We start from the raw sequence: 14,788 nt of genomic DNA on the forward strand, positions 1-14,788 counted from the left end.
CGTGGTAAGGACAACTTGGTTGCTGATTGTCCCAAGGCTGGGCAGTCAAAAAGATTTGTGTTTTGCGTTTAGCCAGTGCTTTACCATGGATCACAATTTATTTTGACTGCATGTTTTTCCGTATTGGAGATGAGTTTTGTTTGGGCTCGTTCCAAGGGGACGAGAGTTCTAGAAGCTAGTGAGTTTTAGGAAGACGAGAGTTCTAGAAGCTAGTGGGGGAAAAATATAAGGTTCTAGAAATATGTTTTTTCTTGTTTTTAATTGTTGACAGCCAGTAGACACCATGTTTATATTGGTGAAGGTGAAGCATTGTAGTTGATTATAGTGTGAAATGGAAGTTGTTTTCTGTTGGTGGTGAGCAAACTTGTCCAACCAAAATATATGATATATTTGTTGTCTTAAAGGGGTAGGTGTTACAGGCTTTGGTTTTTCCATTTATGTTTTGAGGTTGGACTTTACCACGTGGGAAAGGGGGATACCTAGTCAGTTGTACAACTGAATGCATTCAACTGAAATGTGTCTTCGGTGCACTGATTGGTGTCACCTCGTTAGTCAGTATGTGTTACACCTGTGCTGGCTTGTCCATCTCATTAGTGGGAAGGTGTTTCACCTGAGCTGGTCCAGGTTCTATTTAAGAGTGTCTGGCCCAGTGCTCAAGTTGTCTTGATAGATGTGGAGCGTCAACTCCTTTAGTTGCTCCACTTCCTGTCTTTAAGTTTGGTGTGGGTTTTTCTTTTGTTTGCCTCTTCTTGAGCAGATTTAGTGGGTCTCATGGTGGGTGTCTTTTAGCTCCCAGTTGTTGTTACTAGTCAACTTTCAGTGGACACTGTGAGAGCAAAATTGCAAGATTATGATATTATACTTGTATTGCATCAAACGGTGGTTTTCTGCAACAGAATAGAGGATTCTTATAACTATTGTGTCGGTGTGTTCTACTGAGGATGGGCCTCTGGGAGAAAACACTGACAGGAGATTTACAATGTCTTTTGGGTGATAAAATATAGAGACCGCATTCCAGAGCATGAGTTAATGTTTCTGTTCTGTGTGGTACCAGGGAGAGATGACCCCAGGGCCAGACCCTGGTCTCTACACAAAGAGTACTGTTTTTACAGCAGATACTGTCTGCTGAGAATTATAAGTATCTTTCATACAAATCTTAACCTTGTGACCCGTTCTATACATCTGTTGTTGGTCATGTAGGTTAAAAGGGGTGTATCTTGGCTGTAAAAGACCTTTGTACTTTTGTCTTGTGGCTCTCAACGAATCATCTAGGGGTGATTCATCTCTCAATGAGTCATCTGGGGGTGATTCGTCAACCAGCCATCATTATCGTAGGGCACTCAATTGATTCACCCTATATTTGTACGTTGTATTGACCTGCTCCCTTATAAGTGAATAAAGATTTAGTTTAAGAATAACTCTGACTTGTGTGATAAGTTTGTCTCCTCATTTGATATTAAAGAAATTAACAACCACATTTGGGGGATGTGAATCTTCACTTGGTGACTGCTCCTGACGACCTGGGTAAATGGTGCACCAGGGATCCCTCTAACTTGGGATCTCAGGGAGACCACACTTAGGGAGCGGAGCAGATGGACCCACCTTTGATCTGAGAGGCAGCGAGCCGAGTGGATACCACATCTTGAACGTAGTTTTAAAAAAAAGTGAGCGAAACACAAAAAGTGGAGTTTTTAGAAAAGCCCCGTAGGCTCTGAGTGTGTATTCCTGTGTGGAGGTGTAAACAGGGCCCAGTCAGCTATCTGTGTGAACTGGATGAAAACTAGAATCTGTGTTTACTAGTTAAGACCATTTATGATATAGTATAAGATAGTAAGGTGCACCTGTAATTGTTTTAAACCTGTACCCCATTTTAGAAGTATTGAAAGATGTAAATGTATGAGTTACATTATCCTAGGAACTAACCATGAGATATAAATGTGAAAATATTCCTGCAGGTTAAAATATTGTTGAAAAACAACTAATTGATTAGGTATGTTTGGGAATAGCATTGTGTGACTGTGATATGGGAGTTGTGTGAATGTGGAAATGAGTCTTAATCTGTTGTCTGGATAGTAACATATAGAAATATGCTGAATCAGATGATTGTAATGTGGATAATAAGCGGGATGATATTTTAGAAAGCAGCGGAAGGTCTATAGTTCCTGGGAGGCTTGATTTTGCCGTGGTCTCTGGGAGGTTAGAGAACCGTTGAGGATCCCATGGTCATTGTCCGGGAAACAAAAGTTTATTTTTTCTGCTGGGAGTATGTTTGGAGAGCTGCTTCGTAGCTATGGAGAGTCCTTGAAAAAGCAAATGGAATGGTTGTCGTGACTACCTGATAATTTCTTACGTTTTATATGGATTCTGTGAATATATGAATATATGATGAATTATATGTGTGTATAATCGATTACTAGAGATTTGATAAAGTAATACTGGGAATATAATTAGATACAATTTAAACAACCCATATGTAGACGAACGTAGGTTTTGAGTTGGTATCTTATAAAGATGAGGTTTAAGCATTATTAAACAGTCTACAAAGTCTGGGCATTGTCCATTTTAGGTTAAGTTGCCCTAACGATGAAACTATAAAACGCTTATTGGATTTTCTCCATCCGGGTACTACATTTGAAATAAACTGCCCTTAAGGTCTGGGGGGGTTCTTCCCAGTATGAGAGGAGTTGCTAGATTTATTGAATAAACCTTTTTCCTTAAAGTTAGAGTGAACCAAGGTGTCTGACTAGCTGTTGATGCTGAAGAAGCGTCCCGTCCACTAGATTATACGTCACAGTGGCAGAATCACCTGAAAGACGCACATCGCCATCTGCTGACTGGAGTTGCTATCGCAGTTGAGAAAATACTTTGACAAAAAGCTCAAAAGCGACTGACCCTAAAAACCAACGACTCCCTTTGAAAACGGGCGATGTGGCATCAGAAACATTTATTGTAGTTTAAAAATGTACAACAAAGTGTAGCTAAACAGAATAACTTTGGTCATACCCACTCAGCATGTGACGTCCAAGGACGTTGAATTATGGACGATATCAGGTCTGTCTGTTGTGGCCGCTATTTCACCCCAAAATAATCATCCCAAATTGGGCTGTGTATAACTATGTAAATGTCTCTCGGACAAGGTGAATTTCATCAATATACACTCTAAAAAGTCAAGGTTCCTGGAGTATCCTGTAGGGGTTCTTCAAATTGAAACTGTGGGGGAACCCCTATAAGTTCTCCAAAGAACCCCTTATCATGGTTCCTCAAAGAACCTTTTGGGGTTCATTTTTTAAACTCCCTGTCCACCCTCCCTCCATTATAAAAACATATTTTAATAACAATAATATTGACGTTTCAAATAATTCTTAGTTTATTTAGTGGCACCACAAATGTGAATTAATATTTACAAAACAATTTACCAAACAAAACACATTACCAAATTGCAACATTTCTGCAGACATGTCAGACCATGATAAATAATACATTTACTTGTACGGTGCTTTTCATGACATTTAAAATATATAAAATAATGATGTACAATAAAAACATTAAAAATGAATCATAGGTCAACTAACAGCATTGTAGACTTGCTAAAGAAATGAATTTCCGCCAATGTGCAGTAAAGGAGTGAAGAGCGGTGAAATCTGTGTCAACAAAAGTAAGAAAAGATTAATACACATACAATTAACAAAGAACATAACAAATGTTCAGCTGTAGTTTTATATAAGCATGCACACCTATGTTTATGAAGAAACAGATGATTGGTGCATAGGCATACCTTGTCATGGACATAAAGGCCACTCGGGTCCTCATTGAAGAGGTCGGGCAAGAGCAGAATCGCTGCTGTGGTCTCCAGTCCTAGTAAAGTAAAGCAATGATCTTACTACACTTGCTAATTTTATTACAAAATACATTAGAGAAAAGGAAGGAATAAGAGCAAATCCCTCTTCTGTATTGTCCTTCAGGGACTGTCAAAATAGCAGGATGATGTCCTCCCCCCTGCCTCGCCTCTCTACCTCTGATAGTCCTTGAATTATCTTTTTGTCTATATCCATTCCATGGACTTAATTCATTTCTGAGAACATCTGAAAAGATCATTTGCACACATTTGTATGCTAATAGACTTCAGTTTGTATTGACTGCTATGTAGGTTAAAGATTAGTGGAATCTGTGTGGGTAGCTGGACAGGTAGGATGACTGACAGTGAGGGTGAACAGGTGGTCACGGGTCAGGTGACAGAGGAATGGATGAGACTGAGGCAGGAATTCCTTTAACCATAAAGTGGTATATTTACTGAGTAGTCTGTGCTGCATAACAAAGGAAACAGAATAATGTGTATCCAATCAAATCCATCATCACAAAGATCTAATCATAACAATCATTCATTGTTAACATCATTTAGGGAATTCAACAATTCAGTTCATTAATAAGTCAATAGGAATCATCGGTGAGTAATTTAGGCTCGTACCTATTTATCATAAATCATGAAAAAATACAAACAGTGATCGGTTATTCAATCTATAATCGCCATTAGTTGGATATCAGAGCCGATCAGTTCAACAAACAATAACTTTCTTATTTCACCCTTTCAAGTGTCTTCATATGTACACGGAATTTCATTACATATTAACTATACCAATTGCATAATTGTCCTATTATGATCCGTAGGGCTGGAATCATTGACCATTCACATTAGACAAAATGTTTGAAGCGTGCGCTCCAAGCCACACGATAATAACTTCAAACAACAACTGATGGCCCACTCTCCCGATCGCAACAGATAGTTCAGATGAAAGTTCAGATGAAAGGTAACAGAGTCGGTGGATTCATGGACGCACAGAATTTCTGGATTAGACGGAGTGAAGGAAGAGAAAGCAGCGCGATCAGGCGATGGCGATTTCCTCCTTTTATGGAGTTGAGATCTGTCGGACATTTCCACCTGACCTACTTAAAGCGCCCCTGGCCCAGCTGAGTAAGTGGCTATGAATTAAAGGATTATTCCACCAACTCCATGGGCTTTTTCTACAGTAGGTTAAATGTACACTTCAAATGCAGCTGTCCTACAACATATCTGTACCTTCTTCTTGATCCCAATTGCATTGTGTCCATGTTCTGTCCTAAAAGAATTTCAAAGGAAGATAAAATGTGTCAAAGAATAGTCTTACATGCATTAAAACATATATATATATTAAATAAATATTGAAAGATAAATGGCATCGACATACAGTTGAATGCAAAATAGAAGAACATATTGGAGAAAGCACTAGCCAATACAGTACTGCCATACAGTAACAGTACTGCCATTCAGGCCTAATATCACATTTCAAGATATCTTTGTACACAAATTGTTCAATATTTTATCAGGCTGACTTGAAAGATTATACGCAACGTTTTGCTGCGTGACAATACTGTGTTTGGATTCTGAAGGGCTTTTATACAAAAGAGGTAGTCTAGACACTGTATTAATACCATTATGCATTTGAATCCCATCTACAGCTACCATCTAAGATATTAATTTCCCTCCACAAGGGGGTGTACATGTAACATTTCCAAAATGGGATAGTATTGTACATGTAAAGTCTCCAAAATGGGATAGTATTGTCCATGTAAACGTTTCCAAAATGGGATAGTATTGTACATGTAAAGTCTCCAAAATGGGATAGTATTGTACATGTAACGTTTCCAAAATGGGATAGTATTGTACATGTAACGTTTCCAAAATGGGATAGTATTGTATATGTAACGTTTCCAAAATGGGATAGTATTGTACATGTAACGTTTCCAAAATGGGATAGTATTGTACATGTAACGTTTCCAAAATGGGATAGTATTGTCCATGTAACGTTATGCCCCCTTGTGAGTTAATAGTATTGCATGCTGTAGCAGGCTATATAAAGAGGAAGACCTCCATTGACGATTCAGTTCGTTGTAACATCTCGTCTGGACAGGTCACCGTCCTTAGATAGTTAGGTAGTTAGTTAATGAACTAGCTAACGTTAGCTTCGTTAACTATCACAAAAGCGAGAACTGCTCTAGATTGGAAACTTACGTTAATGAGTGTAAAGCCATGTTGGCTTTATGGAAACGATATACAATATATGGGAAAGAATATAGTTGAGGAAATAATCCAAACCTAGTTATGCCTAGTTAGGACATAACGTTAGCTAGCTAGCTAACGGTACTGTACTGTAGCTCATACAACGCCGACGGTCAGACCCGGCTTTCTAATATTTATGTTCATTAACTATAGTAACGTTATGGAAGATATTCACAGAAAACCAGAATTGTCTTCGATATTCATTATTAGTATGTTATATTATTATAATAAATTATTTCGAGACATATTCAGAGCCAAACATCAACCCAACTTAACCTTTTTAACTGTTGTCGCATCCAAACTTGTCACCATCGTTTTCAGTTGTAATTGCGAAGTTCCCGGAAGAAGTCCAGCAACAACGGAGGTTCCTCGATGAACCCACCTTCTAACAAGTTCTTTGAAGAACCTTTTGGGGCTGTTTTTCATTGACCAAGAACCCTACGGTTCTTAGGGGATCTGAGAACAACTCTAGTTGAACCCTTCGTTTTTAGAGTGTAGTCGGCTCTATTTACTCTCAGATTCAAACATGATGAATAGTATCAACGTCAGCTGCTGCTGCTCCAATACAGTATGAGGTGAGACGTTGAACTGATGTTGAACCGGGCAGTCAGCTGCTGCTCCAATACAGTATGAGATGAGACGGTGAACTGATGTTGAACCGGGCAGTCAGCTGCTGCTGCTCCAATACAGTATGAGGTGAGACGGTGAACTGATGTTGAACTGGGCAGTCAGCTGCTGCTGCTCCAACACAGTATGAGGTGAGACGGTGAACTGATGTTGAACCGGGCAGTCAGCTGCTGCTGTTCCAACACAGTATGAGGTGAGACGGTGAACTGATGTTGAACCGGGCAGTCAGCTGCTGCTGCTCCAATACAGTATGAGGTGAGACGGTGAACTGATGTTGAACCGGGCAGTCAGCTGCTGCTGCTCCAATACAGTATGAGGTGAGACGGTGAACTGATGTTGAACCGGGCAGTCAGCTGCTGCTGCTCCAATACAGTATGAGGTGAGACGGTGAACTGATGTTGAACCGGGCAGTCAGCTGCTGCTGCTCCAATACAGTATGACGTGAGACAGTGAACTGATGCTGAACTGGGCAGTCAGCTGCTGCTCCAATACAGTATGAGATGAGACGGTGAACTGATGTTGAACTTGGCAGTCAGCTGCTGCTGCTCCAATACAGTATGAGATGAGACGGTGAACTGATGTTGAACTGGGCAGTCAGCTGCTGCTGCTCCAATACAGTATGAGATGAGACGGTGAACTGATGTTGAATCATAATGATTAAGTTAATTAAAATTAAATAGTGAAACTGTTAAAAAGTAGTATATGGCATATTAAATATATTAGGCTATTATCATATAGAAACATCATGGAATATTGTACATCATATTAGCATCAACATACATTATTGTTTCATTCAATTTCACATAATAAGGATTTTTCATATTTTCAAGTACAGAAGTCAAAATTCATCACCTGCTACAGTGGGGGGAAAAAGTACTTGATCCCCTGCTGATTTTGTATGTTTTCCCACTGGCAAAGAAAGGATCAGTCTATAATTTTAATGGTAGGTTTATTTGAACAGTGAGAGACAGAATAACAACAAAAATATCCAGAAAAACGCATGTCAAAAATGTTATAAATTGATTTTCATTTTAATGAGGGAAATAAGTATTTGGCCCCCTCTCAATCAGAAAGATTTCTGGCTCCCAGGTGTCTTTTATACAGGTAACAAGCTGAGATTAGGAGCACACTCTTATAGGGAGTGCTCCTAACCGCAGCTTGTTACCTGTAAAAAAGACACCTGTTCACAGAAGCAATCAATCAATCAGATTCCAAACTCTCCACCATGGCCAAAACCAAAGAGCTGTCCAAGGATGTCAGGGACAAGATTGTAGACCTACACAAGGCTGGAATGGGCTACAAGACCATCGCCAAGCAGCTTGGTGAGAAGGTGACAACATTTGGTGCGATTATTCGCAAATGGAAGAAACCCAAAGAACTGTCAATATCCCTTGGCCTGGGGCTCCATGCAAGATCTCACCTCGTGGAGTTGCAATGATCATGAGAACTGTGAGGAATCAGCCCAGAACTACACGGGAGGATCTTGTCAATGATCTCAAGGCAGCTGGGACCATAGTCACCAAGAAAACAATTGGTAACACACTATGCCATGAAGGACTGAAATCCTGCTGCGCCCGCAAGGTCCCCCTGCTCAAGAATACATATACATGCCCGTCTGAAGTTTGCCAATGAACATCTGAATGACTCAGAGGACAACTGGTGAAAGTGTTGTGGTCAGATGAGACCAAAATGGAGCTCTTTGACATCAACTCAACTCGCTGTGTTTGGAGGAGGAGAAATGCTGCTTATGACCCCAAGAACACCATCTCCACCGTCAAACATGGAGGTGGAAACATTATGCTTTGGGGGTGTTTTACTGCTAAGGGGACAGGACAACTTCACCGCATCAAAGGGACGATGGACGGGGCCATGTACCGTCAAATCTTGGGTGAAAACCTCCTTCCCTCAGCCAGGGCATTGAAAATGGGTTGTGGATGGGTATTCCAACATGACAATGACCCAAAACACACGGCCAAGGTAACAAAGGAGTGGCTCAAGAAGAAGCACATTAAGGTTCTGGAGTGGCCTAGCCATTCTCCAGACCTTAATCCCATAAAAAATCTGTGGAGGGAGCTGAAGGTTCGAGTTGCCAAACGTGAGCCTCGAAACCTTAACGACTTGGAGAAGATCTGCAAAGAGGAGTGGGACAAAATCTCTCCTGAGATGTGTGCAAACCTGGTGGCCAACTACAAGAATCGTCTGACATCTGTGATTGCGTTTTTTATTTTAATTTTTTTTGTTATTCTGTCTCTCACTGTTCAAATAAACCTACCATTAAAATTATAGACTGATCATTTCTTTGTAAGTGGGAAACACACAAAATCAGCAGAGGATCAAATACTTTTTTCCCCCACTGTATAAATGTGTGCAAATGATCTTTTCAGATCTTCTCAGAAATGAATCAAGTCCATGGAATGGATATAGACAAAGAAAATTCAAGGACTATCAGAGGTAGAGAGGCGAGGCAGGGGTGAGGACATCATCCTGCTATTTTGACAGTCCCTGAAGGACAATACAGAAGAGGGATTTGCTCTTATTCCTTCCCTTTCTCTAATGTATTTTGTAATAAAATTAGCAAGTGTAGTAAGATCATTGCTTTACTTTACTAGGACTGGAGACCACAGCAGTGATTCTGCTCTTGCCCAACCTCTTCAATGAGGACCCGAGTGGCCTTTATGTCCGTGACAAGGTATGTCTATACACCAATCATCTGTTTCTTCATAAACATAGGTGTGCATGCTTATATAAAACTACAGCTGAACATGTTTTATCTTCTTTGTTAATTGTATGTGTATTAATCTTTTCTTACTTTTGTTGACACAGATTTCACCGCTCTTCACTCCTTTACTGCACATCGTTGGAAATCCATTTCTAGTTGAGGCCTTAAGGGCAGTTTTATTTCAAATGTAGTACCCGGATGGAGAAAATCCAATAAGCGTTTTATAGTTACATCGTTAGGGTAACTTAACCTAAAGTGGACACACTCCCATCAGTTTCTGAGACAATTGCCCAGACTTTGTAGACAGTTTAATAATGCTTAAACCTCATCTTTATCAAATGATCCATTAAAGATACCAACTCAAAACCTACGTTTGTCTACATGTGGGTTGTTTAAATTGTATCTAATTATATTCCCAGTATTACTTTATCAAATCTCTAGTAATCGATTATAGATCCAATTCATCACAATTTATCATATCATACATCCCCAAATGTGGTGGTTAATTTCTTTAATATCAAATGAGAGACAAACTTATCACACAAGTCATAGTTAATCTTAAACTAAATCTTTATTCACTTATTAATAAGGGAGCAGGTCAATACAACACACACATAAAGTGAATCAATTGAGTGCTCAACGATACTGATGGCTGGTCGACGAATCACCCCCAGATGATTCGTTGAGAGCCACGAGATGTAAAGGCCTTTTACAGCCAAGATACACCCCTTTCATCCTACATGACGAACAACAGATGTATAGAACGGGTCACAAGGTTAAGATTTGTGTGAAAGATACTTATAATTCTCAGCAGACAGTATCTGCTGTAAAAACAGTACTCTTTGTGTAGAGACCAGGGTCTGGCACTGGGGTCATCTCTCCCTGGTACCATATAGAACAGAAACATTAACTCATGCTCTGGAATGCAGTCACTTTAGGTTTCATCACCCAAAAGACATTGTAAATCTGTCAGTGTTTTCTCCCAGAGGCCCATCCTCAGTAGAACACACAGACACAATAGTTATAAGAACCCTCTATTCTGTTGCATAAAACCATTTGTTGCAATAAAAGTATTATAACATAATCTTGCTCTGTGTCCACTGAAAGTTGACTAGTAACAACAACTAGGACCTAAAAGACACCCACCATGAGACCCACTAAATCTGCCCAAGAAGAGAAAAACTAAAGAAAAACCCACAAAAAACTTAGACAGGAAGCAAACCAAAAAGGTGGAGCAACTAAAGGTGTTGACTCTCCACATCTATCAAGACAACTGGAGCACTGGGCCAGACACTCTTAAATAGAACCTGGACCAGCTCAGGTGAAACACCTTCCCACTAACGAGATGGACAAGCCAGCACAGGTGTAACACATACTGACTAACGAGGTGACACCAATCAGTGTGTCCTACGTGCTAACGAGCTATACGTGCTAACGAGCTATACGTGCTAACGAGCTATACGTGCTAACGAGCTATACGTGCTAACGAGCTATACGTGCTAACGAGCTATACGTGCTAACGAGCTATACGTGCTAACGAGCTATACGTGCTAAAGTCCAACCTCAAAACATAACATGGAAAAACCAAAGACTAACACCTTAAAAGTTTGCTCACCATCAACAGAAAACAACTTCCATTTCACATTATAATCAACTACAATGCTTCACCAATATAAACATGGTGTCTACTGGCTGTCAACAATTAAAAACAAGAAAAAACATTTTCCCCCACTAGCTTCTAAAACTCTCGTCTTCCTAAAACTCACTAGCTTCTAGAACTCTAGTCCCCTTGGAACGAGCCCAAACAAAACTCATCTCCAATAAGGAAAAACGTGCAGTCAAAATAAATTGTGATCCATGGCAACTCAATGGCTAAACGCAAAACAAAACTTTTTGACTGCCCACCCATGTGAGAATTAACCCTGATATTCTAAAAGCAGGGCAACAATGTCAATGTAATTGTACAAAAAAATTGTCAGTTGGTCGCATAAATAATTATCATAACTAAATGTTACATGAAATGTCAATATGAAATATTTGGTTGCATAGTCTTATTTTCAAAGTATTTTCAATTACATTTTGCTAGGTGGGATAGCCCCAATGTCAAAACACAGTTTTAACGTGTCCAAATCATTAACCAATATGCAGAAACAGTTTGGGATAAATTAAAAACCTAAACATAAAATGTACTATATACATAAACATCTGCCACAATAATCATATTACCTGTATTTTTTAAAACAAGCACCTTATAAACTGCACAAGCACCAGAAACGCTGTTGTTTTGACTAGTAGCAATAAATCACTGATATCGATTATGGGGGGGAAATCAGGCTGTACGTGCTGTTGAAACTAACACAACTAAAAAAACACATGGAAATGGGAGATATATTTTACCTCACTGGTTAGAGGACAACCTGCAGAAGACAGTCAACTACATTTTGGAGAGATACATTTAAATGTAGGGGTTGCTAAACAAAGGAACGCAACACTTATTTGTCATAACGCATCGATATCATGTTGAAATCAATTGTGCCGAGAGGAGGGAGATGAGGTTGCACGTCCTGTTAAAACTAACAGCTCAAAAACCACATGGAATCTGGGAATAATGTGTACATCACTGGTTACAGGACAATTTGTAGAAAACAGATCGCTACATTTTGAAGTTTTGCATTTTGATTCAAGTATAACACAACTCTTTTTTTGTTAGTCACTTTTTGTTAAATCCCATAAATAGTAACTCTTTCAATTCAGAGCCTGGATTTTCCCCCTGAGGCTAATATCCGTATCATGCTGAAATCAATAGAACAGGGGACAAACGTTCTACATTGTGACAACATTAAAATACTCCTACTACAATGTTAAAACATTCTACATTGTGACATTAATTCATTGATATAATGAAACAACTCCTTCATGTATTTTCTGATATTTAACCAGAGATCTTTTATCAGATTATCTCTGGTCACAGCTATGAGGTTTCTCTCCTGTGTGTGTTCTCTGGTGTCTTGTCAGCTGGCCAGACTGAACAAAACTCTTCACACATTGATCACAGCTATAAGGTTTCTCTCCTGTGTGTGTTCTCTGGTGTTGAGTCAGATGGCCAGATCTACCAAAACTCTTCCCACATTGGTCACAGCTATAAGGTTTCTTTCCTGTGTGTGTTCTCTGGTGTAGAGTCAGATTGCTAGATGCAGCAAAACTCTTTCCACATTGATCACAGCTATAAGGTTTATCACCTGTGTGTGTTCTCTGGTGTAATGTCAGATGGCCAGATTGAACAAAACTCTTCCCACATTGATCACAGCTATAAGATTTCTTTCCTGTGTGTGTTCTCTGGTGTAGAGTCAGATTGCTAGATGCAGCAAAACTCTTTCCACATTGATCACAGCTAAAAGGTTTATCTCCTGTGTGTGTTCTCTGGTGCACTGTCAGATGGCCAGATTGACCAAAACTCTTCCCACATTGGTCACAGCTATAAGGTTTCTTTCCTGTGTGTGTTCTCTGGTGTGATGTCAGATCCCGAGATTGACCAAAACTCTTCCCACATTCACCACAGCTATAGGGTTTCTCTCCTGTGTGTGTTCTCTGATGAATTTTAATGCCTGATGAGGTGAATCTCTTCCCACAGTCAGAGCAGCAGTGAGTTCTCTTCCCTGTGGATCTCTGCTGGTGTTTCTTGAGGTGTTCTGATCTGGAGAGACTCTTCTCTGCCTTGTCAGCATCATGAGGTTGTTGAGGCTCCCCAGAGGATCCACGACTGTCCCGCCTCTCTCCTGTGTGAAGGACAAAGTCAGACAGACGGTTAAAGGCCCACAACAGCAGAAATCCATTGTTTATTTGAGGTAAAAGGTGATGTCCAGATCATACCCATGAAGTTGTACAACAATTGACGTCTGTTAAGTTATTTGACCATTAAGACAGTCAACTTAGCAACAATCATATTTTGTCTTGTTTTCACAATAGTGGTAACTAGACATAAGTTATTCATGTTGTTGAAACTCTAAGTAGTGTGCCAGACGACTTCTGGTCTCCAATATAGGCACCTTTCTGTGTTTGCTAAAATTGCAGCACGAGGGCAATGCGCACACAATTTGATTGCAGAAACTCCTCCCTGCTAATGAGGAAACCACTAGTTATGGATGTAGTATATCTGGTAATGAGGAAACCACTAGTTATGGATGTAGTATATCTGGTAATGAGGAAACCACTAGTTATGGATGTAGTATATCTGCTGATGAGGAAACCACTAGTTATGGATGTAGTATATCTGGTAATGAGGAAACCACTAGTTATGGATATAGTATATCTGCTAATGAGGAAACACTAGTTATGGATGTAGTATATCTGGTAATGAGGAAACCACTAGTTATGGATGTAGTATATCTGGTAATGAGGAAACCACTAGTTATGGATGTAGTATATCTGCCTGGAGCAAAAATGGTGAGCAAAGATTTTAGTTTTTCACGATGTATTCTGAATGTGAATGTTGGAAAACTCAGGGGAGTAACTTCCATTTCCAGGTTGCTTATGAGTTCATTTCACACTACTTTGGATTATAATTGTAAGGCTCGCTTGAAGGTCCTGCTTAATATAATGTTTGTGTCATCATCGCAAATCAACCGCGTTGTACTTAAAAAACACTTCAACCAGTAAAATGCTCTTTGGCTTTTCCATCAGCCTGACAATGAGGGTTTGTACACTGTTTGCCAAATTGGCCCATAACTTCACCTAACAATAACATAGACCTACTGTAGGACCCATAACATGCCCTAACAATAACATAGACCTACTGTTGGACACATAACTTCACCTAACAACAACATAGACCTAGGATTATAAATAATTGAATATTTCAGGTGAAACATGGAAACTTCATAACCAGATAATTTTGTGAATAATCCCACTAGCCTACTCTGTAATGTGTTGTCATTCTAAATGTGCTGAATAAAGGAAAATAGCTCTGTGTGTTGTACAATAGCCTATCCATCAAGGAACAGTTCTCTACACATTATGAGCAAAGTATTTCTGTGTCCAAACAGACTAACAAGACCCTACAGTTAATCAAGCAGACAATAACATTGTAAAGACCAATTTGTTAGGGATGTTGGATCCAACATGGAGCACGGCATAACTGTCTTTACCAGAGTAATGAATGAAGAAGCACTTTGGTTGTTGTTGCATGTCGTGATGTTTGTCATGTGACTGTCATTCAGAAAATGATTTCCTGGATCAGCTGATGATAGTTGAACATGTGACTGTAACTAAACAGCTACAGTATTAAGAATTATGTGTAATTATTGAAGAACCGCATTAATGACAGTATCCATTTGGGTGTTGTCAATAAA

This window comes from Salmo trutta, unplaced genomic scaffold, assembly GCF_901001165.1.
Source record: "Salmo trutta unplaced genomic scaffold, fSalTru1.1, whole genome shotgun sequence".
Lineage (NCBI taxonomy): Eukaryota > Metazoa > Chordata > Actinopteri > Salmoniformes > Salmonidae > Salmo > Salmo trutta.